This window comes from Tachyglossus aculeatus, chromosome 1 (genome assembly GCF_015852505.1).
Source record: "Tachyglossus aculeatus isolate mTacAcu1 chromosome 1, mTacAcu1.pri, whole genome shotgun sequence".
Classification (NCBI taxonomy): Eukaryota; Metazoa; Chordata; class Mammalia; order Monotremata; family Tachyglossidae; genus Tachyglossus; species Tachyglossus aculeatus.
The window spans coordinates 113,589,169-113,615,841 of record NC_052066.1 but is presented as its reverse complement, the minus strand read 5'-3'; positions in this window follow the sequence as shown (position 1 = coordinate 113,615,841).

The window sequence follows — 26,673 nt, the reverse complement described above, 5'->3', positions numbered from 1 at the left end:
ATTACTCTATTTATTTATTCATTTTATTTGTACATGTTTATTCTATTTATTTTATTTTGTTAATATGTTTTCTTTTGTTCTCTGTCTCCCCCCTCTAGACTGTGAGCCCACTGTTGGGTAGGGACCGTCTCCCTATGTTGCCAACTTGTACTTCCCAAGCACTTAGTACAGTGCTCTGCACATAGTAAGCGCTCAATAAATATGATTGAATGAATTAATGTATGAATATAGTTAGGACTGCAGATCCCACATTGGCCAGCGCGCTCTCTCTCTCTCTCTCTCTCTCTCTCTCTCTCTCACACACACACACACACACACACACACAACTAGGGTAGTGAGGTTGATGTGCATATTACCTCAATTCTAGTGACCTGACTGCATTCCAAGACCCTGTTGTTGGGAACCCTGTTCTACAATTTGAAGACTTTTTTTCCAAAGGTGGATTACACTCACCAGTGTATATTGCTCTGTAGCAAAGCTCAACTGGTGTAACTAAACAGAGTGGACATGGGCTACACTTTAAAGATGCAATTAAACAAAACTTCAAATGGTATGGCAGTTGAGAGATAAGGATCAGAAAGAGGGTAATTATTCATGACAATATTTTTGTGAAAATCAGATGTATCTTTGTTCCCTCTTTTCTTCCTTTTAATCATTTCTTAATGTGTGACTCCTTGCCCCACACCTCATTTCATACTGTAGGCTCCTTAAGGGCAGATAATGTTTTTAATTTTCTTTTTAATAGTATTTGTTAAGTGCTTGCTCCGTGCCAGACACTCCATACTAAGTGCTTTGATAGATACAAGATAATCAGATTAGACATAGTCCATATCCCACATAAGGCTCACATTCTAAATCCCCATTTTAGATATCTGTGGCACAGAAAAGTGACATGATTTGCCCAAGGTCACACAGAAGACAAGTGGTGGAGCCAGGATTAGAACCCAATCCTTCATACTCCCACGCCCATGTTATAGCCACAAGGCAATACTGCTTCTCTATATCTTTGGCCTCTGGTGTACTCTCCCAAGACCTTGGAAGAGTGTTCTGCAAACTGGTGCTCAGGAAATTCCACCTACCAATTGATTAATGAGAAATGTCAACATTAATGGAACAGAGACATCATGAAGATCAGAGCACCAAGAGGGAAAAATGAATAGTGGGTCAGGCACAGTGTTACAAATGAACAACGCAGCACAATAATACCTGCACACAACTTGAGAAGGGAACGTATGTAGTGTCATCTTCTATACCAAGGGGATGGTCAGTAATAGAAATAATAGTCTGCTTCAAGCATTCACTATGTAACTTTTTCTCAGCATGTAACACCTATCCCCGTTACCTCAAAGTGCACTTTGCATGCCCTTGTATCACCTCTTCCGTTCATACTGCCTGTGGTTAATCTTTGGTCAGACTATACCAATAGCCCGTGTAGTCCCCAGACCAAAAACCATCCTGAACGTATCCAGTCGAGCTAGTAAAAAATGCTATTCAGGGCATCTCAGCCAATGGAACCCACTCATGACCCCCCTGAAACTAAGATGTACCTAACGGTTTTTACCGGTTTTGAAAACCTAACCTACTGGAGGACAGAACAAGAAACATAAGAAAAATCCACCAGATAGCTCAGTAAGCAGTTAAGTTAAAGCTACTATGGCAACAATAAATTAAATACTCCAATGAGTAGTGGCTACCTCTTTGGGCATTGTTAGGGAGATGGAAAAAATGCCAGAAACAAATCAGACTCTACAGTGAACAAAGAGTGTATTTACTCTACCGGAATCAGTTCTTTTGTCAGTGCAAGAATGTCCTAAAAGAGGACATTTGTCAAGTGGTACCCCAACATTCTGTTGGAGTGAGCTCACCTTACCCATTTATTCTCCATGGGAAATCTAATAATTATAATACTACTTTTGGTCTTGGACAAGCATCTACTCTATGCCAAGGTAGATATAATAATTATGATATTTGTTAAGCACTTACTATGTGCAAGGCACTTTACTAAGCACTGGGGTGGATACAGATGAATTGGATTGAACACAGTCCCCGTCCCGCTTAGTGTGCACAGTCTTATTACCCATTTTACAGATGAGGCAACTGAGGCCCAGAGAAGTGAAGTGATCACACAGCATTCAGGTGGTGGAGCAGGAATTAGAACCCATGACCTTCTTACTCCCAGGCCCACGCTCTATCCACTATGCTGTTGGATACAGTCTCTGTACCTTAAGGTGTTCGCAGTCTAAGTATAAATGTGAACAGATGTTCAATCTCCATTTTCAGGCACAGATAAATGACTTTTAAAAAAAAATGGTATTTGATAAGCACTTACTCTGTGCCAGGCACTGTTCTAAGTTCTGGGGCAGATATAAGATAATCATTGCTCAGGGCAAGGAATGTGTTGGTTTAATGACAATTAAGGTATATGTTAAGTGCTTACAATGTGCCAGGCACTGTCCTAACCGCTGGAGTGGATTCAAGCAAATCTGGTTTATTGTTGTACTGTACTCTCCCAAGCATTTAGTACAGTTCTCTGCACAAAGCGTTCAATAAATACAATCGAACGAATGAATGAGTGAATGTTGGACAGAATCTATGTTCCACATGGGGTTCACAGACTTGAACCCCATTTTAAAGATGATAATAATAATAATTGTGATATTTGTCAAGCACTTCTATGTGCCAGGAACTTACTGAGTGCTGGGATGAATACAAACAAATGAGGTCGGACACAGTCCCTATACCGTGCAGAACTCAAAGTCTCAATCCCCATTTTCCAGATGAGGTAACTGAGGCCCAGGAAGTGAAGTGACTTGCCCAAGGTAACACAGCAGACAAATGGCAAAGCCAGGACTAGAACCCAGGTCCTTCTAACTCCCAGGCCCATGCTCACACAGGAAACAATCAGCAGACCCAACAATTAAGTTCATTAGCATAAACATTGATCATTCTAATTAGTAAACCAAAAGGAACATTATTTGCAAATACGTCTACCAACTCTGTTGTATTTTCCTCTCCGAGGCACATATTACAGTGCTCTGCACACAGTAAACACTCAATAAATATGATTGATCATTTGAGCCTAGTTCATATCTGGAAAAATTTGTTCAAAAGGGAAAACTAAAATGCCATTTAAATTAGAAAGGGAACAAAACAGCTTGTCACAAGGTATGAGGGGCTTGGAGAAGACAATCTATGGAAGTCACAGCTCCAGATACTGAGGAGTCTAAAGTATCGTGGAATGCACTTTGCATTACATTCTGTGGTGATTGCCTTTTTTCTCATCATCCATAGTGTTTAAGGCCATGCTCTAGGGGCACAGATTTCTAACATAAAAATGTACCCTGATTTGCTCCCTTTATTCATGGCCCCCACAGTACTTACGTCCATATCTGCAATTTATTTATATTTATGTCTCTAGACTGTAAGCTTGTTGTGGGCAGGGAACACATGTAGCAAATCTAGACGTGTTCTAGCAAATCTAGGAGACTGATTTTATTCTATGACTTCACTGTTGGTGGGCCTCCTATAGAATGTAAACTCATCGTGGGCAGGCATTGTGTCTGCTTAACACTGCATTGTACTTTCCCAAGCACTTAGTACAGTACTCTGCACACAGTAAGTACTCAATAAATTTGAGTGAATGAGATCTGTAAATGCTCAATAAATATGATCAGTTGATTTATAGAAAACAGTCCAGAACTATCAGCAGGGTACCTTAGTGTCACGATAATGTACCTTTCCAACAAAATTCCATGAGATCATAAACAGCATTTCAACAAAGTTTAGTTTTATTTATAATAATAACAATATATTATGGTATCTGTTAAGTGCTTACTATGTGCCAAGCACTGTCCTAAGCACTGGGGTAGGTACAAGGTAATGAGGTTGTCCCCCATGGGGCTCACAGTCATAATCCCCATCTTACAGATGAGGGAACTGAGGCACAGAGAAGTTAAGTAGCTTGCCCAAAGTCACACAGCAGACAAGTAGCAGAGCAGAAATTAGAACCTACATACCCTAACTCCCAAGTCTGTACTCTTTCCACTAAGCCTTGCTGCTTACTTGATCTTGAAAAAACTTAATCATTTGATTTTCTGGTAAGTTTTATTTTTAATCATTCATTTTTCCTCTCACCACTGGCAAGTATGCCCAGCAATAAGTATATAAAGAAAATAACTTCTGGTGAAGTGAATGCATATATTTTAGAGGGAAAATGATAAAACTAATATGTGTCAAGAAATCTTTGAAACCTGTTTTAATGATTTTTTTTTCTTTCGATGGTTGCAGATTACTATGTCACCTCGGAGCAGGCAGTAACCATGGTGAAATAAGCAATAACATATAACATTTTGTCAGATACAGTCTATAATACAGCACATATGTGGGCATAACTGTTGTATTTAGATTAACTTAACTGTTACTAGTCAATGTGTGCAGATGGTGTAAATAGGAAGTCAATGTTGAAAATCTTCTGTAAAACTATACCAGGATCTGTTCATGATTAAATTTCTAAAGTGTAGTTAAGGCTTTCCATAAACTGTGATTAAATAGGAATTGAGGATGTCATTTTAAATGGACAGCAACCCCTACCTTCCTAGAATTCTTTTCAACTTGAATTACAGTAACTTGTAGAAAAACGTCATTTCTTTAGGTATCAGGGAAAAGAAAAGGAGTCAAACACAAATTCCCATGGGTGTTTTCTCTGTTTGGATAGTAAATGAAATTAAAGCATCACATACCCCGAGCTCTTCCTTTTATTGCATGCAATTATTGGTTTCCATCAAGCCAGAAACAATCAATAATTTTCACAACCTTTACTGCCTGTAGCAAAGATGATTCCAGTAGATGGATTTCCTATGGATTGATTAAGCACTTCACCTCAAGAGTTGCAAGGGTTCTGTTCTGAGGGCAAACCAGGTAGCATATGAAAAAACATATCGTTTCCCCCAAATTTAGATAAAGGGCTTCATGAGACAAGTTAGAAATATTCTGAAGTTCTGATATTTAGGAGATTTTTTTTCACCTCCCTTTGTTGTGCTCATTCACTGTCATTTAATGCATGTAAGGTAAAATAATTAGGAATTTGGTTCTGCAGGCTTATTCATTCATTCAATCATGTTTATTGAGCACTTACTGTGTGCAGAGCACTGTTCTATACTCTTGGAAAGTACAATTCAGCAACAAATAGAGACAATCCCTACCCAACAACAGACTTACAGGCTAGAAGGGGGGAGACAGACAACAAAATAAAACAAGTAGACAGTCATCAATATAACTCATCAGGCTTATCTCAACCTGGGGCCATTGGGTCAGAATGCAACTCCCAGACAGCCATCAGAGGCCATTTAACACAGGCCAGAGAGTTAGAAGTCCTGAGTTCTAATCCTGCCTCTGCCACTTGCCTGTTGTGATATTGGGCAAATCACTTAACTCTGCTAGGCCTCAGTTTCCCTATCTGTAAATGGGGATTCAACACCTATTCTCGTTCCTTAGACGATGAGCCCCATGTGTGGTGGGGCCTGTGTCTGATCTGATTATCTTATGTCTACCCCAGTGTTTAGTAAAGTTCTCAGAGTATAGTAGGATGTGGGAAAACATTCAGTGAATGGACAAATGAGATTGAGGGACAGTTAGTAGATTAGCACAAACCATCCTCTGTTACAAGAGTGAGGTAAATTAGGAGGTGGAATACTGATTGAGTGCCTAAAGCTAAGGATAAGGAGTTTCTGACTGAAGCAGAGATAGATGTACAGCCACTGGAAGAGAAGGGAGAGATTTGGGTTGATTGCTTTTTTTTTTTTTTTAAAAGAAATGATTGATCCTGGTAGCAAAGTGAAGCATTCTAGAGTCTAGGGATGTTGTAAAGGTAGAACCAATAGCTTTCCACATCTGCCTGAAAATGCAGATTGAATGACAGAGATGAGGTACAATTAGGTGAGCTTGGAAGGAATGAAGAGAGTAAACCTGGAAAGAGTGGGTGAAGAAGGCAGAGATAGAAGATGGGAAGATGGGATGAAGAAGATGAATCTGATCATGAGGAGTTTTTGCTTGACATGAAGGGAACCTAGATGCCATCTTGTGCAGTGCCATGCTCCAAGCAGGTATCCTGTGTAATGGAGAGAAGCACAAATTGGAAAGAGGAGTAGTCGGAGACAGGGAAATCAGCAAAGTTGACTAATTCAAACATTTAGCTACAATATAGTATTATGACACCTGAGTGGTATTTAGGCAGAGAGGAAGAGATGTTGTATAGAAGAACCAACAGATTTGAATGTAAATTGAAAGACAGTGAAAAATCAAGAATTCATTCATTCAGATTTATTTAGTGCTTACTGTATGCAAAGCACTGTACTAAGCATTTGGGAGAGTAACTAACTATAACTATAAACAGACACATTCCCTGCCCACAGTGAGAATGATAACAAGGTTGTGTACTTCCGGGATAGGGTGGATGACAGTGTTATTGGAGGAGATGGAGTGTTTAGATGATAGGGCAGGTTGGGAATTCTAGTTTAAACTGTTTGAGTTTGAAATATCAGCAGGGCATCCAAGTGTAGATGTTTTTGAGGCCTGAGGAAATGTAGAATGGTAGATTAATTAGATAATAGACCAGGGATAAAGAAGGAGATTTGGGAATTAGCTGCAAAAGACCTAGAAACTGAAGTCATGTGAGTAGATGAATTCCTCCCCCTGCAAATTAGTTTAGAGTGAAATGAGAAGGAGATTCAGCTTTGCAACAGTCTCACTGTAAAATGATGAGAGAGAGGAGAGAACCAAGCTTCTATTCAGTCAGCAAAACTGAGGCCTGGGAATGGTACGGAGAGTCAAATTCATTCATTGAATTGTATTTATTGAGCACTTACTATGTGCAGAGCACTGTATTAAGTGCTTGGGAAGTACAAATCGAGGCACTGGAGAGATAGAGGAGGATTAGGACAGGGTATATCTGCCCCCTATTTGTAATTTATTTTATTCATTCATTCTGTTGTATTTACTGAGAGCTTACTGTGTGCAGAGCACCATTCTAAGCACTTGAGAGAATACAACAGGCACATTCCCTACCCACAACGAGCTTACAGTCTAGAAAGGGAAACAAACATTAATATGAAGGAATTACAAATATGTACATAAGTGCTATGGGGATGGGAAGGGGGTGAATGAAAGGAGCAAGGCAGGGTGAAGCAGAAGGGAGTGGGAGACAAGGAGGGCTTAGTCAGGGAAGGCTTCTTGAAAAAGATGTGCCTTCAATAAGGCTTTAATACCTGCCTATACATCTACCAACTCTGTACTGTGCTACCACGGCACTTAGTATAGTGCTCTGAACACAGAATATACGCAAATACCATTGATTCACATTTCATTGTTTGTCTAAGAAGAGGTCATCAGTGGCCTTAAAAATTTCAGTCACAAAGTGATGTTGTCAAAAATCTGATTTTAGCAAGTGAGAGAGTTAGTGTAGAAGAATTAAAGGAAGGAGTTTTAAATAGCCAGTGCTGGAAGTTCGGATAACAATGGGACCAGGGGGAAGTGGGGATAGCTGGTGGGAAGGAGTGAAATTCATGACCATTCTGCCTAATGGAAGATAGCCAGTAGATATTAGAGAAAAAGAGTGGCTCAGTGGAAAGAACACGGGCTTTGGAGTCAGAGGGCATGGGTTCAAGTCGCGGCTCCGCCAACTGTCAGCTGTGTGACTTTGGGTAAGTCACTTAACTTCTCTGGGCCTCAGTTACCACATCTGTAAAATGGGGACTAAGACTGTGAGCCCCCCATGGGACAACCTGATCACCTTGTAACCTCCCCAGAGCTTAGAACAGTGTTTTGCACATAGTAAGCGCTTAATAAATGCCATCATTATTATTATATTAATTCATTCAGTCATATTTATTGAGTACTGTTAATGAGGTTCTATCGCTGAACTAAAAGTATAAATCAACAAAGACTGCCCCCTCCCCCCAACCTCCCGCAACCAACCCAAGTCAAAAATCTCCATGATATTTATAGTGACAAAGTTGAGGGACTTCTAGACAAATTCTTTTATGAGGAAGCTCTGGAAGCACCATCATATGCAAGTTTTCTAGAGATTATATCACTGAAGCATATTTTTGTAATGTTTTTTTGCCAGTGCTGTGTACCTCTTGCCCTTCAGACACCTGGGTTAGTCAGGAGGTCACTGTCTGCCTCTGAATCACTTACGAATCTTGCGGAGAATCCAGCTTACATCAATCAAACATATTCACTGAGTGCTTAGTGAGTGCACGGCACTGTACATAGGGCTTGGGAGAGTAAAATATAACGAAGTTGCTAAATATGTTCCCTCCCCACAGAGATTTTACAGTCTAATAATAATGACAATAATAATTATGGTACTTGTTAAGCGCTTACTATATGCCAAGCACCATTCTAAGCACTGAGATAGGTACAAGTGAATCAGGTTAGACACAGTTACTGTCCCACATAGGGCTCACAATCTTAATCCCCATTTTACAGATGAGGGAACTGAGGTCCAGAGAAGTTAAGTGACTTGCCCAAGGGCACACAGCAGACTGGGTAGGGACCATCTCTATATGTTGCCAACTTGTACTTCCCAAGCGCTTAGTACAGTGCTCTGCACACAGTGAGCGCTCAATAAATACGATTGAATGAATGAATGTGGCAGAGTTAGGATTAGAACCCAAGACCTTCTGAATCCCAGGCCCATGCTCTGTCCACCTAGCTACGCTACCTCCAGAGAGAACATTAATATAACAAATAAATTACAAATATGTGCATAACTGCTGTGGGGCTGAGTGAGGGGTGAATAAAGGGTGCAAATCCAAGTGCAAAGATGACACAGAAGGGAGTGGGAGAGAGGGCTTAATTGGGGAAAGCCTTTTGAAGAAGATATGTTTTTAATAAGGCTTTGAAGGTGGGGAGGGTGATCAATCATCTCTTGGATATGAAGAGGGAGAGCATTCCAGGCCAGAGGCAGGGCGTGAGGAAGAGATCGGCAGCCAAAAAGATGCGACTGAGGTACAGCGATTAGGTTTTCCATCATATTTATTGAGCACTTACTGTGCACAGTGCACTGTACTGGCAGCATGGTTTAATAATAATAATAATCAATCAATCAATCGTATTTATTGAGCGCTTACTATGTGCAGAGCACTGTACTAAGCGCTTGGGAAGTACAAATTGGCAACACATAGAGACAGTCCCTACCCAACAGTGGGCTCACAGTCTAAAAGTGGGAGACAGAGAACAGAACCAAACATACCAACAAAATAAAATAGGATAGAAATGTACAAGCAAAATAAATAAATAAATAAATAAATAGCGTAATAAATATGTACAACCATATATACATATATACAGGTGCTATGGGGAAGGGAAGGAGGTAAGATAGGGGGGTGGAGAGGGGGACGAGGGGGAGAGGAAGGAAGGGGCTCAGTCTGGGAAGGCCTCCTGGAGGAGGTGAGCTCTCAGCAGGGCCTTGAAGGGAGGAAGAGAGCTAGCTTGGCGGAGGGGCAGAGGGAGGGCATTCCAGGCCCGGGGGATGACGTGGGCCGGGGGTCGATGGCGGGATAGGCGAGAGCGAGGTACGGTGAGGAGATCAGCGGTGGAGGAGCGGAGGGTGTGAACTGGGCTGTAGAAGGAGAGAAGGGAGGTGAGGTAGGAGGGGACGAGGTGATGGACAGCCTTGAAGCCCAGGGTGAGGAGTTTCTGCCTGATGCGCAGATTGATTGGTAGCCACTGGAGATTTTTGAGGAGGGGAGTAATATGCCCAGAGCGTTTCTGGACAAAGATAATCCGGGCAGCAGCATGAAGTATGGTTTAATAATAACCATACTTTGGGCAAGTCACTTCACTTCTCTGTGCCTCAGTGACCTCATCTGTAAAATGGGGATGAAGATTGTGAGCCTCACGTGGGAAAACCTGATTACCTTGTATGTACCCCGGCACTTAGAACATTGCTTTGCACATAGTAAGCACTTAACAAATGCCATTATAATAATAATAATAATTATTATTATTATTATTATTATTATTATTATTATTATCATTATTATTCTCTGGGCCTCATTTCCCTCATCTGTAAAATGGGGATTGAGACTGTGAGCCCCACATGGGACAAGGACTGTGTCCACCCTAATTTTCATGTATCCACCCCAGTGCCTAGTACAGTGTCTGGCACAAAGTGAGTGCTTTAATACCATTATTATTATTATTGCTTGGGCATATCCAATATAACAATATAACAGAGATGGTTGACAGAGGAGCAGAGTTTGTGGGCTAGGTTGTAGTAGAAAATAAGGGAATTAAAGTAGGAGGGGGAAAGGTGATTGAGTATTCTAAAGTTAGTGGTAAGCATATTGTGCTATGGTGAGCAATTATTAGGTTTGTTAAATTGGTTTTATATTTCAAGTGCCCTAATTACCTTACTGCTGTAGGAAATAGGAATGTATCTATCATTTGTGCATTTAAAAATCTTCTCCTTTGTAGAGTGTAAACCCCAGACACACTATAATTTCAGGGACTTGACAATGGTCCTTTGGTTGAATTATAAATTGCACACAATTATTAAAGATGGATATAATCAGTACTTGACCTTATTCCTCTCCTAAAGTCATTTAAAGAGGTTTAAAAAATACTGCTACCCCTTGATGAGAGCTTGAAAACAGCTGAATGTCGTCTCACAAGTAACCTGGCAGGAATTAGAGGGTTTTGACATTCATTTTGAATTTTGTCTCCTGTCTGTTACACAAACGAAAGTCACCTGGGAACAACCTATTTGGGGATTTCTGATTCGTGGCTGGATTCATTCAGAAAATTGTCTTGCGGTACTGCAGCCCTGTGTGAAATGACCATAATAAAAATGATCACACTTTTACTAAGACGTTGTGGGAAGGAAACATATCTACCAACTCTGTTGTATTTTACTCTCCTAAGTGCTTTGAACAGTGCCCTGCACACAGCTGACACTCAATAAATACCAATGATGATGTAGTACATTGCTCCCTTTTTTTTTTATCCTGTGGCATAATTGTTGCACACATAAATGACTGGGGATACCATTCCTTTCATAAGCATTGATTTAGTGCTCTTTCTTGTCATTTGACAGGCTCTGAAGCCCCAGCCAGAATAAAACACTTTTGGAAATCTCCCATTCAGAAAAAAAAAAAAAGATTTTGAATTAGTACAGTACTAAAGACTACAAAGCAACAACATGGAAATTCTCTGGAATACCCTTCTGACTAAACCTTGGTTTCTAATACCAGAATCAATTAGGTATTGCCCTATTATCTATAAACCTTAAAAATCTCAACACAGTCTTTGATCTGCTGGTGTCAAGGAAACTGATAAAAACTTGCTCTGTTCTTAAGCTTTACGTGACTGAAATTTTCTTTACTCTGCAGCACACTATAAATGTCCTTGTGAAGAGGCTGTGAATTCTTTCACAGCTTTGTTTCCAAGCTATTCATAACCATGGTTATCAATTATTATACCAGCTGGAATTTCTGAGGGCCAATCAGCTGCCTGAAACTCTAATTGTTGGTCCCAGATAAAAGCTAAGATACACAAATTTTAACCAATCATAATTGACTTATTCTCCAAGTGAAGAAAAAAAACCTGATGAATTCCACTAAGCTAATCAGTCTTGAAAGCAACCATGCAGAAAAAAATCGGCACTTTTATTAATATGCTTCAAGTCAATTGGTCCCTCTGCAGCAGATTCTTTTGAAAGGAAGCAAAGTCAGTTGGCATGGATGGAAGTTTTTAAATGTTTAAACTCATTTTAAAAAGTAAAAAACACGATTTTTAAGCTTCTCCTACAGCTCTGATTAAAAGGGAATTTGTTTCCCAATGAACCTAAGTAGCTGCTTAACCTTCAAATATTTCTTTTTTTTTTTTTTTTCATTTAAGTGAAAGCTACCACTCTCAGAAAGCCTAGTTTGTTTCTTGGAAATAACTAGGTGGAGTTCCAAATACAATCAGAACTTCCATTGGAAGTTACTGGAGAAGGGAGGGGGGAGAAAGGAAAGAATGTATGTTCTCCTGAGATAAAGAATCTTCTTGAGACACAAAATCTCTGAGTTGCAAATAGATAAATGCCTTTCAACACAGAATAAAATACTAATGAAACCCGGTCCTGGAAGAGGCATTGGGAGATCATTTGCTCTATCCTCCTGACTTTGGCAACTAATTTGATTTTTAAAACTGATAACCACTGTATTTATTAAGCACCTCATAGATGCCACTCAAGGTGTGCTAAGCACTAGAGAAGATAAAAGATAATCAGATTGGGACTCAGTTACTGTCCCATACAAGGGTTCATAATCTAAGAGGGAGAATAGGTGGATGAGGAAATGGAGGCAAGGAGAAGTCCAGCGCTTAGAACAGTGCTTGGCACATAGTAAGTGCTTAACAAATACCAAAACTATTATTATTATTATTAAGGGGATAGACCTAGGTCACATAGGAAGTAGGGAGAGGCTCTGGAAAAAGAACCCAGGTCTCCTGAGTCCCAGTTCCATGTTTTTTCCACTAGATCACACTGGCTTCTAATTTAACCATGCAGGACAGAGTGATAATAATAATAATTGGCATTTATTAAGTGCTTACTATGTGCAAAGCACTGTTCTAAGCGCTGGGGAGGATACAGGGTGATCAGGTTGTCCCACGTGGGGCTCATAGTCTTAATCCCCATTTTACAGATGAGGTAACTGAGGCCCAGAGAAGTTAAGTGACTTGCCCAAGATCACATAGCAGACATGTGGTGGAGCTGGGATTCAAACCCATGACCTCTGACTCCAAAGCTCGTGCTCTTTCCACTGAGCCACGCTGATATCTCCTCTTTAATCTTTGTCACTCGTTGAAACCGCTCCAGTTTCGCTGCCTCCTTTTTAAATCACAGTGACCCCTACACTCCCATTGTGTTTGCATTTCTGAAATAGAGCTTTCAAAATAATTGTATTTTTTAAGCATTTACTATTGTGTCGGGCACTGCACTCAACAGTTGGAACATATGTTTTAGAGGCTAATCAGGATGGACACAGTCCCTGTCCCCCATTTTACAGATGAGGTAACTGAGGCACAGAGAAGTTAAGCAACTTGCTCAAGGTCACACAGCAAATAGGTGGCAGAGTTGGGATTAGAACTGATGTCCCCTGACTCCCAAACACAATTCTCTTTCTGCTAGACAACTCTGCTTCTTGACACTGGGAATATTCTCAACTGTCCCTGCATTGCTAACTCATAATCACCTTCCGGTCCACTAAAAACCCCCTTTTTTTCTGTTGGGGAAAAATTGAATAAGCATAAGTAAATCTTGTTCTTGCTATTGCCCATATTGAATTTCATCCTGTTTTTGTAGGACTGTTTTACCAATTGGTCTAAGACACTCATTTCTTCCTCTCAACTAAAATACTAAAAAAATGCTTCTAATTCTATCAATCAATCAATTATATTTATTGAGCACTTATTGTGTGCACAGCACCGTACTAAGTGCTTGGGAGAGTAAAATACAACAGAGTTGGTAGACACATTCCCTATCCACAGTGTGCTCACAGTCTAGAGGGGAAATCTCAATTTTAATGATGGCTGAAACTATGACCATATTATGTCCCTTTGTTTAGACTTTAGCAATTTGTCTCCCACTGAAATGCAGAGGCTCTCAATCCAAGTAACCTATAGCTATTGTTCCAGTATTGTTTCAGAAGTTGCTTATATTTTACATTAAAATTATGGAACAAATAGGCATTGTAGCAGCTCATAGCATTGTTAGTTAGCTTTGAAGAAGATTGTGTTTTCCTAATACTTCAAAATAACTTCTTTGACTCTTTTGAGCATTATGAGAAGCAGCCTGGCATAGTGGATAGAACACAGGCCTGGATGTCAGAAGGTCATGGTTTTAATCCCGGCTCTGCGACTTGTCTGCTGTGTGACCTTGGGCAAGGCACTTCACTTCTCTGTATCTCAGTTACCTCATCTGTAAAATAGGCACTTGGATCTGCCCCCTTTAAGCACTTGACATTCACTCCACCCTCAGCCCCCAGCACTGATGTATCTGCAATTGATATCAATGTCACCCTCCCTAGACTATAAATTCTTAATAATAATAATGGTATTTATTAAGTGATTACTACGTGCTAAGCACTCTTCTAAGCGCTGGGGCGGATACAGGCAAATTGGAATAGGCACGGTCCCTGTCTCATGTGAGGCTCATAGCCTCAATCCTCATTTTACAGATGAGGTAACTGAGGCACAGAGAAATGAAATGACTTGCCCAAGGTCGCATAGCAGACAAGTGGTGGAGTCAGGATTAGAACCCATGACCTCATGACCCCCAGGCCCATGTGCTATCCACTATTTTACTCTATTGTATCATTCAATGGTATTTATTGAGTGTATACTATGTGCAGAGCACTTTTCCAAGTGCTTGAGAGAGGAGGATATAGGACAAAATTGGTAGACATATTCCCCGACCATAAGGAACTTACATTCTAGACATGGAGAAAGGCATTAAAATACAATTGTACTCTTCCAAGCACTTAATACAGTAATCTGTGCAGAGTAAGTGCTCAATAAATACCACTGAGTGATTTAGGAAAAAATTACCTTCTCAAAACTAGATGCAAAATTGTTTTTTAAGATTTAATAAAAAAAATTAAACCATCACATGACATATATAGAGCAAGGGTCTCTAGTTTGTCTCTGTACTTACCAGCAAAAGGCACTGATTTAATTTAAAAAACTCATCTGCTGACTAGCTATGTAGGAAGCTATTCAATTTATATTCAGGAAATGAACTTTTACTACTACTTTAAAATATGTCTTCATTACAAATTCATATAATGACAAATCTAGAGGAAGAGAAATCTCTTTAGAAGTTGAGGAAAGTGTTCAATGAAAAAGTGCTATAAAGTCGGTGTCATTCACAATGGCACCTTGTCGACTCTGGATTGGCAAATCCAAGTATAATAATTACACATTGAACAAAAGACAGGGATGATTCTGCTGGGGAGGTTACAAGGTGATCAGGTTGTACTACAGGGGGCTCACAGTCTTGATCCCCATTTTACAGATGAGGTAACTGAGGCGCAGAGAAGTTAAGTGGCTTGCCCAAAGTCACGCAGCTGACAATTGGCAGGGCCGGGATTTGAACCCAGGACCACTGACTCCAAAGCCCTTGCTCTTTCCACTGAGCCACGCTCAATAGAGTAATAAATCTGTACAAATACATACAAGTGCTCTGGGGAGGGGAAGGAGGTAGGGCAGAGTGGAAGTGGTGGGGAGGAGGAGAAGAAAAAGGGGGCTCAGTCTGGGAAGGCCTCCTGGAGGAGGTGAGCTCTCAGTAGGGCTTTGAAAGGAGGAAGAGAGCTAGTTTGGCAGATGTGTGGAGGGAGGGCATTCCAGGCCAGGGGAAAGACGTGGGCCGGGGGTCGACAGTGGGATGGGCGAGAACGAGGCACAGTGAGGAGGTTAGTGGCAGAGGAGCGGAGGATCCGCACCCTCCACTGGGCTGTAGAAGGAGACAAGGTAGGTGAGGTAGGAGGGGGCGAGGTGATGGACAGCCTTGAATCCGAGAGTGAGGAGTTTTTGCTTAATTCATAGGTTGACAGGCAACCACTGGAGATTTTTGAGGAGGGGAGTGACATGCCCAGAGCATTTCTGTACAAATATAATCCGGGCAGCAGAGTGAAGTGTAGACCGAACCGAACGTCAGCGGCAAGGTAGTTGAGATCAAGGTACAATGAGTAGGCTGGCATTGTATGAAGTATGCGCGTTGGGTTGTAGTAGGAGAGTAGTGAGGTGAGGTAGAAGGCAGCAAGGTGACAGTGCTTTAATGTGGAAGATAAGGAGTTTCTGTTTGATGCGGAGGTAGGTGGGCAACTACTGGAGGTTCGTGAGGATTGGGGAAACGGACTGAACAATTTTGTAGAAAACTGATCTGGGCAATAGAGTGAAATATGGATTGGAATGGGGAGAGACAGGAGGCAGAGAGGTCAGCAAGAATGCTGATACTAAGGTCCAGAGGTAATCAAGGTGATATAGAATAAGTGCTTGGATTAACATTGTAGCAGGATGGAGAGGAAAAGACAAATTTTAGCAATGTCATGAAAGTTGAACCAACAGGACTTGGTGATAGATTGAATGTGTGGGTTGAATGAGAAAGAGGAGTCAAGGATAATACCAAGGTTAAGGGCTTGTGAGAGAAGGAAGGACGGTGGTGCAGTCTGAAGTGACTGGAAAGTCAGGGAAGGACAGGGTTTGGGTTGGAAGATACGCAGCGTGGCTCAGTGATAAGAGCCCGGGCTTGGGAGTCAGAGGTCAAATTGGCAACATATAGAGACAGTCCCTACCCAACAGTGGGCTCACAGTCTAAAAGGGGGAGACAGAGAACAAAACCAAACATACTAACCAAATAAAATAAATAGAATAGATATGTACAAATAAAATAAATAAATAAATAGAGTAATAAATATGTACAAACATATATACATATGTACAGGTGCTGTGGGGAAGGGAAGGAGGTAAGATGGGGGGGATGGAGAGGGGGACGAGGGGGAGAGGAAGGGAGGGGCTCAGTCTGGGAAGGCCTCCTGGAGGAGGTGAGCTCTCAGCAGGGCCTTGAAGGGAGGAAGAGAGCTAGCTTGGCGGATGGGCAGAGGGAGGGCAGCTCTAATCCCAGCTCTGCCACATGTCTGCTGTGTGACCTTGGACAAGTCACTTAGCTTCTCTGTGCCTCAGTTCCTTCATCTGTAAAATGGGGATTAAGACTGTGAGCCCCACGTGGGACAACCTGATCACCTTGTATCCTCCCGAGCACTTAGAACAGTGCTTTGCACATAGTGAGCGCTTAACAAATGTCATCATCATTATTATTATTATTATGAGTTCTGTTTTCTAAATTTTTTAAAACAATAAAAAACAGTTATTAAAATAGAATGAGAAGCAGTGTAGCAAAGAGGAAAGAGCATGGGCCTGGGAGCCATAGGACCTGGTTTCTTATCCCAGCTCTCTCCCACTTGACCACTGGGTGACCTTGGGCAAGTCACTTAAATTCTCTATGTCTCAGTTTCCTCATCTGTAAACTGGGGATTAAATCTCATTCTTAAACTGTGATCCACATAAAAGGACAGGGACTGTGCCTGACCTGATCATCTTTTATCTAGCCCAGTGCTAAATACAGTGCTTGGCACATGATAATAATAATAATAATAATAATAATGGTATTTGTTAAGCACTTAATATGTGCCAAGCATGTGCCAAGCACTGTTCTAAGCACAGATAATCAGGGGTTTACAATCTTAATCCCCATTTTACAGATGAGGTAACTGAAGCATAGAGAAGTTAAGTGACTTGCCCAAAATCACACAGCTGATAAGTGGCAGAGCCAAGATTAGAACCCACGACCTCTGACCTCCAAGCCTGTGCTCTTTCCCCGAAGGGACTTCAAAAAAATCATAATGTAGTTACATGATTAAACAGAAATTTTAATATGTACCCATAACCGAAGATTGAATTAGATGGGTTTATATTTGTGTTAATACAGGACTTAATTTTCCAAGTGTAGATTTCACATCCTAATCATTTATTTTTAATCCGTCTCCCCCCCAAGACTGTAAACTCCTAGAGTTCAGGGATCAAGTCTACCAACTCTGTTATACTCCCAAGGTACTTAGTACAGTGCTCTGCACACAGAGAGCACTCCATAAATACCACTGATTGATTCAGAACAAAATAACTTTGAGCTACTGTGGCAGTCACCCCAACCAGCCTCCACACTCAGGAAGGTGAAGAGTAATCTCGGAGTTGGACACCTAAGTGACTTTCCCTTAGGAAACTTTAACCGGGCAGCTATAATGGCTTCTATGGTATTACCTTTCTTCATGGTATTTGTTAAGCTCTTATTATTTGTCCCTCTAGGCTGTGAGCTCATTGTGGGCAGAGACGGTCACTCTTTATTAATGATAATAATAATAATAATAATAATAATAATAATATTGTTGGCATTTGTTAAGTGCTTACTCTGTGCAAAGCACTGTTCTAAGAGCTGGGGGGGATACAAAGTGATCAGGTTGACCCATGTGGGGTTCACAGTCTTAATCCCCATTTTACAGATGAGGTAACTGAGGCTCAGAGAAGTTAAGTGACTTGCCCAACGTCGCACAGCTGACGTGGCGGAGTCGGGATTCAAACCCATGACCTCTGACTCCAAAGCCCGTGCTCTTTCCACTGAGCCATGTATTGCACCTTCCCAAGCGCTTAGTACAGTGCTCTGCACACAGTAAGTGCTCAATAAATACGACTGAATGAATGAATGAATACAATTGAATGAATGAGTTGTGTCAAACACTGTTCTAAGCACCGGGATAGGCATAAGTTAAATAGGACGCAGTCCCTGTCCCACACAGGGTTCACAGTCTAAGTAGGAGGGTGAACAGGTATTTAATCCTCATTTTACAGTTGAGGAAATTCAGGTACAGAGAAGTTGAGTGACTTGCCCAGGGTCACACAGCAAGCAATTGGCAGAGCCAGGATTAGAACCCAGGTCCTCTCCAACTGCCAGGTCCATGCTGTTTTCACTACGCCAAGCTGCTTCACACTGCTGCCCAGAATATTTTCCTAAAACGACTTTCTGCATACATCTCCCTGCAAAAACATTTAACTCTTGCCCCTTGTTAACTCTTGCTGGAGACAGGCCCTGCTGAACAGATGTAATTCAGACATCTGGCAAAGAAATAAACACCATTAAACCCAAAGTTCTGCAATGTAAGTACAAAAAACTGTGTGACCTTGGGCAAATCACTTACCTTCTCTGTGCCTAAATTTCCTTATTTATAAAATGGGGATTGACTCCTCCTCCCCATGTGGGACAGGGACTGTGTCCAATCTGTATTGTATACTCCCACGTGCTTAGTATAGTACTCTATGCACAGTAAGCGCTCAATAAATATCACTGATTAAGGTGAAAGCAGTGTGGCCTAGTGAAAAGAGCACTGGCCTGCAAGTCTGAGGATCTGGGTTCTAATTCCAGTTCTGCCAACAACCTGTTGTATGCTTTTAGGTAAGTTACTTAACTGCTCTGTGCATCAGTTTCCTCATCTGTACAATGGGGATTAGATACCTGTTCTCCCACCCCTTTAGACTGTGAAACCCAAGAGGGACAGGAACTGCATTTTATATCTGTCCCAACGTTTAGTATAATGTTTGGCACGTAGCTAGCACTTAAATACCACATTTATTAAATCAAGCAATCCCTTATGGTCATTTAAACAGGATATCTTTTCCACTCAGGGACAAGGAAAGGGAAATAGCTCCATAGGCAAGGTAAATCCAACACCTTTGGAAAAGAGGCTACAGGGTCAAAGCAATAGCATTTGTCCATTCTGGCAATACCTTGGGAGAGGTGGCAAATACTACAAAGAAGATAAAAGATCATTTAACAAGAACCAAGTTGTAAATGGTGACAAAGTGCTATTTCCATAATAAGCTTATCTGAGCAAACTTTCCCAGAGCTCAGACAAGTTCCTGAGCAGGGTGTGGACTTGGCAATAGTAAAGAAACAGGCCACACAAAGAATGTCTGTTGAGTTAATGAATGCCACTGAAGTGGCTGACTTTCATTTCTCTGGCTTGGATCCCTGCCACCTTTACTCTAGTGTCAGACTTCGTTTAATTGGCAAATATGCCTTCAAAGGTCTGCAGATTGCTCTCTACACTGCTCCCTGCCCTGTTAATATTTAATTGTAATGCGTTAAGGGCACACTAGCACTTTATAAAGTTGGGAACTTTACTGCTGTGCAAACCAGTGATATTAGTTTCCTCTCTTGCTCCAAATATTGTTACATATGCTCCTTCATTTAATATGTTGTTCGGTACTAAATATTCATAGTTTATAAATAAATAATAAAAATGTCATTTATTAAGTGCTTACTATGTGCAAAGCACTGTTCTAAGCACTGGGAAGGTTATAAGGTGATCAGGTTGTCTCACAGGGGGCTCACAGTCTTAATCCCCATTTTACAGATGAGGTAACTGAGGCACAGAGAAGTTAAGTGACTTGCCCAAAGTCACACACCTGACAATTGGCGGAGCTGGGATTTGAACCCATGACCTTTGACTCCAAAGCCTGTGCTCTTTCCATGGAGCCATGCTGCTCCTCCTGATAGAAATAATAATAATAATAATGATGGCATTTATTAAGTGTTTACTATGTGCAAATAATAATAATAATAATAATAATAATAATAATAATATAATGGCATTTGTTAAGTGCTATGTGCAGAGCACTCTTCTAAACGCTGAGGGGTTACAAGGGGACCAGGTTGTCCCATGTGGGGCTCACAGTCTTAATCCCCATTTTACAGGTGAGGGAACTGAGGCTCAGAGAAGTCAAGTGACTTGCCCAAGGTCACACAGCAGACATGTGGCGGAGTCAGGATTCAAACCCATGACCTCTGACTCCAAAGCCTAGGCTCTTTCCACTGAGCCACGTTGCTTCTCTGTTCTAAGTGCTGGGGAGGTTACAAGGTGATCAGGTTGTCCCACGGGGGGCTCACAGTCTTAATCCCCATTTTACAGATGAGGTAACAGGCACAGAGAAGTTAAGTGACTTGCCCAAAGTCACAGAGCTGACAACTGGCAGAGCTGGGATTTGAACCCATGACCTCAGACTCCAAAGCCCATGCTCTTTCCACTGAGCCATGCTGCTTCTCTAGAAAGCCATCAGTAAGTTGGAAAAGGCTGATTATCTGGACAAGAACACCCAACAGAATGTTCTCAGAGCTAGAACCTTACAACAACCTTAGAACTAAATCAAATTTTTGAGCTGGAAGCCATGAAATTCATCATATTTTAAATGCCTGGCTACTATCTTCCAAATGAAAAGGCTCAGAGAACCAGTATGACCTAGTGGACCAGTGTGACCACAGAAACTGCCCTCTCAAAGGTCACCATTGACATCCTGCTTGCCAAATCCAACGGCTCCTACTCTGTCCTAATCCTCCTCGACCTCTCAGCTGCCTTTGACACCATGGACCACCCCCTTCTTCTCAACACGCTATCTGACCTTGGCTTCACAGACTCCGTCCTCTCCTGGTTCTCCTCTTACCTCTCCGGTCGTTCTTTCTCAGTCTCTTTTGCAGGCTCCTCCTCCCCCTCCCATTCTCTCACTGTGGGGGTTCCCCAAGGTTCAGTGCTTGGTCCCCTTCTGTTCTCGATCTACACGCACTCCCTTGGTGACCTCATTCGCTCCCACGGCTTCAACTATCATCTCTACGCTGATGACACCCAGATCTACATCTCTGCCCCTGCTCTCTCCCCCTCTCTCCAGGCTCGCATCTCCTCCTGCCTTCAGGACATCTCCATTTGGATGTCTGCCCGCCACCTAAAGCTCAACATGTCGAAGACTGAACTCCTTGTCTTCCCTCCCAAACCTTGCCCTCTCCCTGACTTTCCCATCTCTGTTGACGGCACTACCATCCTTCCCATCTCACAAGCCCGCAACCTTGGTGTCATCCTCGACTCCGCTCTCTCATTCACCCCTCACATCCAAGCTGTCACCAAAACCTGCCGGTCTCAGCTCCACAACATTGCCAAGATCTGCCCTTTCCTCTCCATCCATACCGCTACCCTGCTCATTCAAGCTCTCATCCTATCCCGTCTGGACTACTGCATCAGCCTTCTCTCTGATCTCCCATCCTCGTGTCTCTCCTCACTTCAATCCATACTTCATGCTGCTGCCCGGATTATCTTTGTCCAGAAACGCTCTGGGCATATCACTCCCCTCCTCAAAAATCTCCAGTGGCTACCAATCAATCTGCGCATCAGGCAGAAACTTCTCACCCTGGGCTTCAAGGCTGTCCATCACCTCGCCCCCTCCTACCTCACCTCCCTTCTCTCCTTCTACAGCCCAGTCCGCACCCTCTGCTCCTCCACCGCTGATCTCCTCACCGTACTTCGCTCTCGCCTGTCCCGCCATCGACCCCCGGCCCACGTCATCCCCCGGGCCTGGAATGCCCTCCCTCTGCCCGTCCGCCAAGCTAGCTCTCTTCCTCCCTTCAAGGCCCTGCTGAGAGCTCACCTCCTCCAGGAGGCCTTCCCAGACTGAGCCCCTTCCTTCCTCTCCCCCTCGTCCCCCTCTCCATCCCCCCCATCTTACCTCCTTCCCTTCCCCACAGCACCTGTATATATGTATATATGTTTGTACATATTTTTTACTCTATTTATTTATTTATTTATTTTATTTGTACATATCTATTCTATTTATTTTATTTTGTTAGTATGTTTGGTTTTGTTCTCTGTCTCCCCCTTTTAGACTGTGAGCCCGCTGTTGGGTAGGGACTGTCTCTATATGTTGCCAATTTGTACTTCCCAAGCGCTTAGTACAGTGCTCTGCACATAGTAAGCGCTCAATAAATACGATCAATGATGATGATGATGATGGAAAGAGCATGAGCTGGGAGTCAGAAGATCTGGGTTCTAATCCCAGCTCCACAATGTGTCTTCTGTGTGACCTTGGGCAAGGAGACAGGGTCAAGTCACTTCACTTCTCTGTGCCTCCATGACATCATCTTACAAATGGGGATTGAATCCTAATCCTCCTGTTTAGACTGTGAGCCCCATGTGGAACAACCTGAATATCTTGTATCTACCCCAGCCCTTCAGGACATCTCCATCTGGATGTCTGCCCGCCACCTAAAACTCAACATATCCAAGACTGAACTCCTTGTCTTTCCTCCCAACTCCTGCCCTTTCCCTGACTTTCCCATCTCTGTTGACGGCACTACCATCCTTCCCGTCTCACAAGCCCGCAACCTTGGTGTCATCCTCGACTCTGCTCTCATTCACCCCCCACATCCAAGCTGTCACCAAAATCTGCCAGTTTCAGCTCCACAGCATTACCAAGAACTGCCCTTTCCTCTCCATCCAAACCGCTACCCTGTTCGTTCAAGCTCTCATCCTATCCCGACTGGATTACTGCATCAGCCTTCTCTCTGATCTCCCATCCTCGTGTCCCTCCCCACTTCAATCCATACTTCACGCTGCTGCCCGGATTGTCTTTGTCCAGAAACGCTCAGGGCATGTTACTCACCTCCTCAAAAATCTCCAGTGGCTACCAATCAATCTGCACATCAGGCAGAAACTCCTCACCCTCGGCTTCAAGGCTGTCCATCCCCTCCCTCACCTCCCTTCTCTCCTACAGCCCAGCCCGCACCCTCCGCTCCTCTGCTGCTAATCTCCTCACCGTGCCTCGTTCTCGCCTGCCCCGCCATCAACCCCCGGCCCACGTCATCCCCCGGGCCTGGAATGCCCTCCCTCCGCACATCCACCAAGCTAGCTCTCTTCCTCCCTTCAAGGCCCTACGGAGAGCTCACCTCCTCCAGGAGGCCTTCCCAGACTGAGCCTCTTCCTTCCTCTCCCCCTCGTCCCCCTCCATCCCCCCGTCCCCCTCTCCATCCCCCCATCTTACCTCCTTCCCTTCTCCACAGCACCTGTATATATGTATATATGTTTGTACATATTTATTACTCTATTTATTGATTGATTTAGTTTACTTGTACATATCTATTCTATTTATTTTATTATGTTAGTATGTTTGGTTTTGTTCTCTGTTTCCCCCTTCTAGACTGTGAGCCCACTGTTGGGTAGGGACTGTCTCTATATGTTGCCAACTTGTACTTCCCAAGTGTTTAGTACAGTGCTCTGCACACAGTAAGTGCTCAATAAATACAATTGATTGATTGATTGATAGTAAAGTGCCTGGCACATATTAAGCACTTAAGTACTATACAAAATATGTTCAGGGCATCTGAATCACATAATGGAATATGAACTGAATAAAAACTGGACCAAGGATGATATCATTGGTACAAAGTAAATGGGACAATTCAACTGGATTTTTCTTCAAACTGGCTCTTTTAAAAATGTTCTGATTCATGAATGGTGGGTAAAAAAATCAAATCAATAAATGGCAATCACTGAGCACTGTACTAGGCGCTTGGGAAAACACACTACAACAGAGTTGGTAGAAATGTTCCCTGCCCACAGTGAGTTTAAATGGTTATGTATGTTACATTTATATCACAGAGACTGAATAAGTGGAGCAACAATATGTACAACTAGCAGATCCTTTACAGGGAATGATAGGGGATTAAAATACTAAAAGGAAAACATTCTTTTCTAAATTCTATGGAAGTTCGAACATGATGGAGACCTTTCCATCCTTCTCACCACCTGAGTCTGTTTGTCTTTAAAATAAATGGAAGCTTCCCTTAACAGCAATGATCACATTTTATGCTCTTGGGCAAATCTTCCACAGCCCTCTAAATTTTCCCTTTCCCCTATCCTCAATCTATTTTCATGTTTGTTTTCACCTGGAGACTGCAAGGTCCTTCTGGTCAGGAAGGGTTGTGAACTTCAGCCGAAGTAAAATTGACAATATGGCACCTCCTAGATGACTGGGCCTCGATTATCTGGAGCTCACTGTGTCTGTTATTATATTGTACTCTCCCAAGCTCTTAGTACAGTGCTCTGCACACAGTAAGCACTTAATAAATACCATTGCCAAATTGACTGACTGGCCCACTTCCTCCCACTCCTTGGGTTCTCTTGCTCCAGTATATTCCCCAGCCAGCCTGGTCTAGACTCACTTTTTTGTTTTATGGCATTTGTTAAGCGCTTACTATGTGCAAAGCACTGTTATAAGCACTGTTGGTTCCTGCATCCTGGAAATCCCAGGGTTTGCTGTCAGAGAAGATACTGTCCTGCTGGTGACACTAGGAAAATACATAATCAGCGCTTAGAACAGTGCTTCAGCACTTAGAACAGTGCTTTGCACATAGTAAGCGCTTAACAAAGGCCATCATTATTATAATTCAAAGAAGTGGTGCCAAGTCAGGGAAGAAAACACCAATGAGAGGATCATAGGGATAGGAAGTGGTGAATTTGTGAAGGCTTGTGAGTGTGACAGAGGGTGTACAGAAGCAGGGAAATGGGGGAAACATTGGATAGGGAGGGAAAAGGGAGAAGGAGAGTAAGGGCTGGAAAGCTTAAATAGTGAGGGGTAAGGGGAGCATTGGAGCAGGCCTGGAGGTAGGAAAATGAGGCTAACTGATTGCTGGGGTTTGTCAGAGTGGTTTGACACATTATTAGTAGCAGCAGCAGTAGTAGTTGTAGTAATATAGAGAAGCAGCGTAGCTCAGTGGAAAAGAGCATGAGCTTTGGAGTCAGAGTTTATGGGTTCAAATCCCGACTCCACCAATTATCAGCTGTGTGACTTTGGGCAAGTCACTTGACTTCTCTGTGCCTCAGTTCCTTCATCTGTAAAATGGAGATTAAGACTGTGAGCCCCCTGTGGGACAACCTGATCACCTTGCAATAATAAATAATAATAATAATAATGGCATTTATTAAGCGCTTACCATGTGCAAAGCACTGTTCTAAGTGCTGGGGAGGTTACACGGTGATCAGGTTGTCCCACAGGGGGCTCACAGTCTTCATCCCCATTTTACAGATGAGGGAACTGAGGCTCAGAGAAGTGAAGTGACTTGCCCAAAGCCACACAGCTGACAAGCGGCAGAGCCGGGATTTGAACCTATGACCTCTGACTCCAAAGCCTGGGCTCTTTCCACTGAGCCATGCTGCCTAACCTCCCTAGCGCTGAGAACAGTGCTTTGCACATAGTAAATGCCTATCCCGTCTGGACCTATCCCGTCTGGACTACTGCACTAGCCTTCTCTCTGATCTCCCATCCTCGTGTCTCTCTCCACTTCAATCCATACTTCATGCTGCTGCCCGGATTATCTTTGTCCAGAAACGCTCTGGACATATTACTCCCCTCCTCAAAAACCTCCAATGGCTACCGATCAATCTGCGCATCAGGCAGAAACTCCTCACCCTGGGCTTCAAGGCTGTCCATCACCTTGCCCCCTCCTACCTCACCTCCCTTCTCTCCTTCTACTGCCCAGCCCGCACCCTCCGCTCCTCCACCACTAATCTCCTCACTGTACCTCGCTCTCGCCTGTCCCGCCATCGACCCCCGGCCCACGTCATCCCCCGGGCCTGGAATGCCCATCTGCCCATCTGCCAAGCTAGCTCTCTTCCTCCCTTCAAGGCCCTGCTGAGAGCTCACCTCCTCCAGGAGGCCTTCCCAGACTGAGCCCCTTCTTTCCTCTCCCCCTCGTCCCCCTCTCCATCCCCCCGTCTTACCTCCTTCCCTTCCCCACAGCACCTGTATATATGTATATATGGTTGTACATATTTATTACTCTATTTATTTATTTATTTATTTATTTTACTTGTACATTTCTATCCTACTTATTTTATTTTGTTCGTATGTTTGGTTCTGTTCTCTGTCTCCCCCTTTTAGACTGTGAGCCCACTGTTGGGTAGGGACTGTCTCTATGTGATGCCAATTTGTACTTCCCAAGCGCTTAGTACAGTGCTCTGCACATAGTAAGCGCTCAATAAATACGATTGATTGATTGATTAATAAATGCCATCATTAGTATTATTATTATTATTAATATTTAAGTGCTTGCTACATGGCAAGCAATTTTCTAAGCATTGAGGTAGATACCAAATAATAAGGTTGAAAACAGTCTAAATAAGAGGTAGAACAAATATTGAATCCCCAATTTACATTTGAGGAATTGAGGCACCAAGGGATTAAGTGACTTGCCCAAGGTCA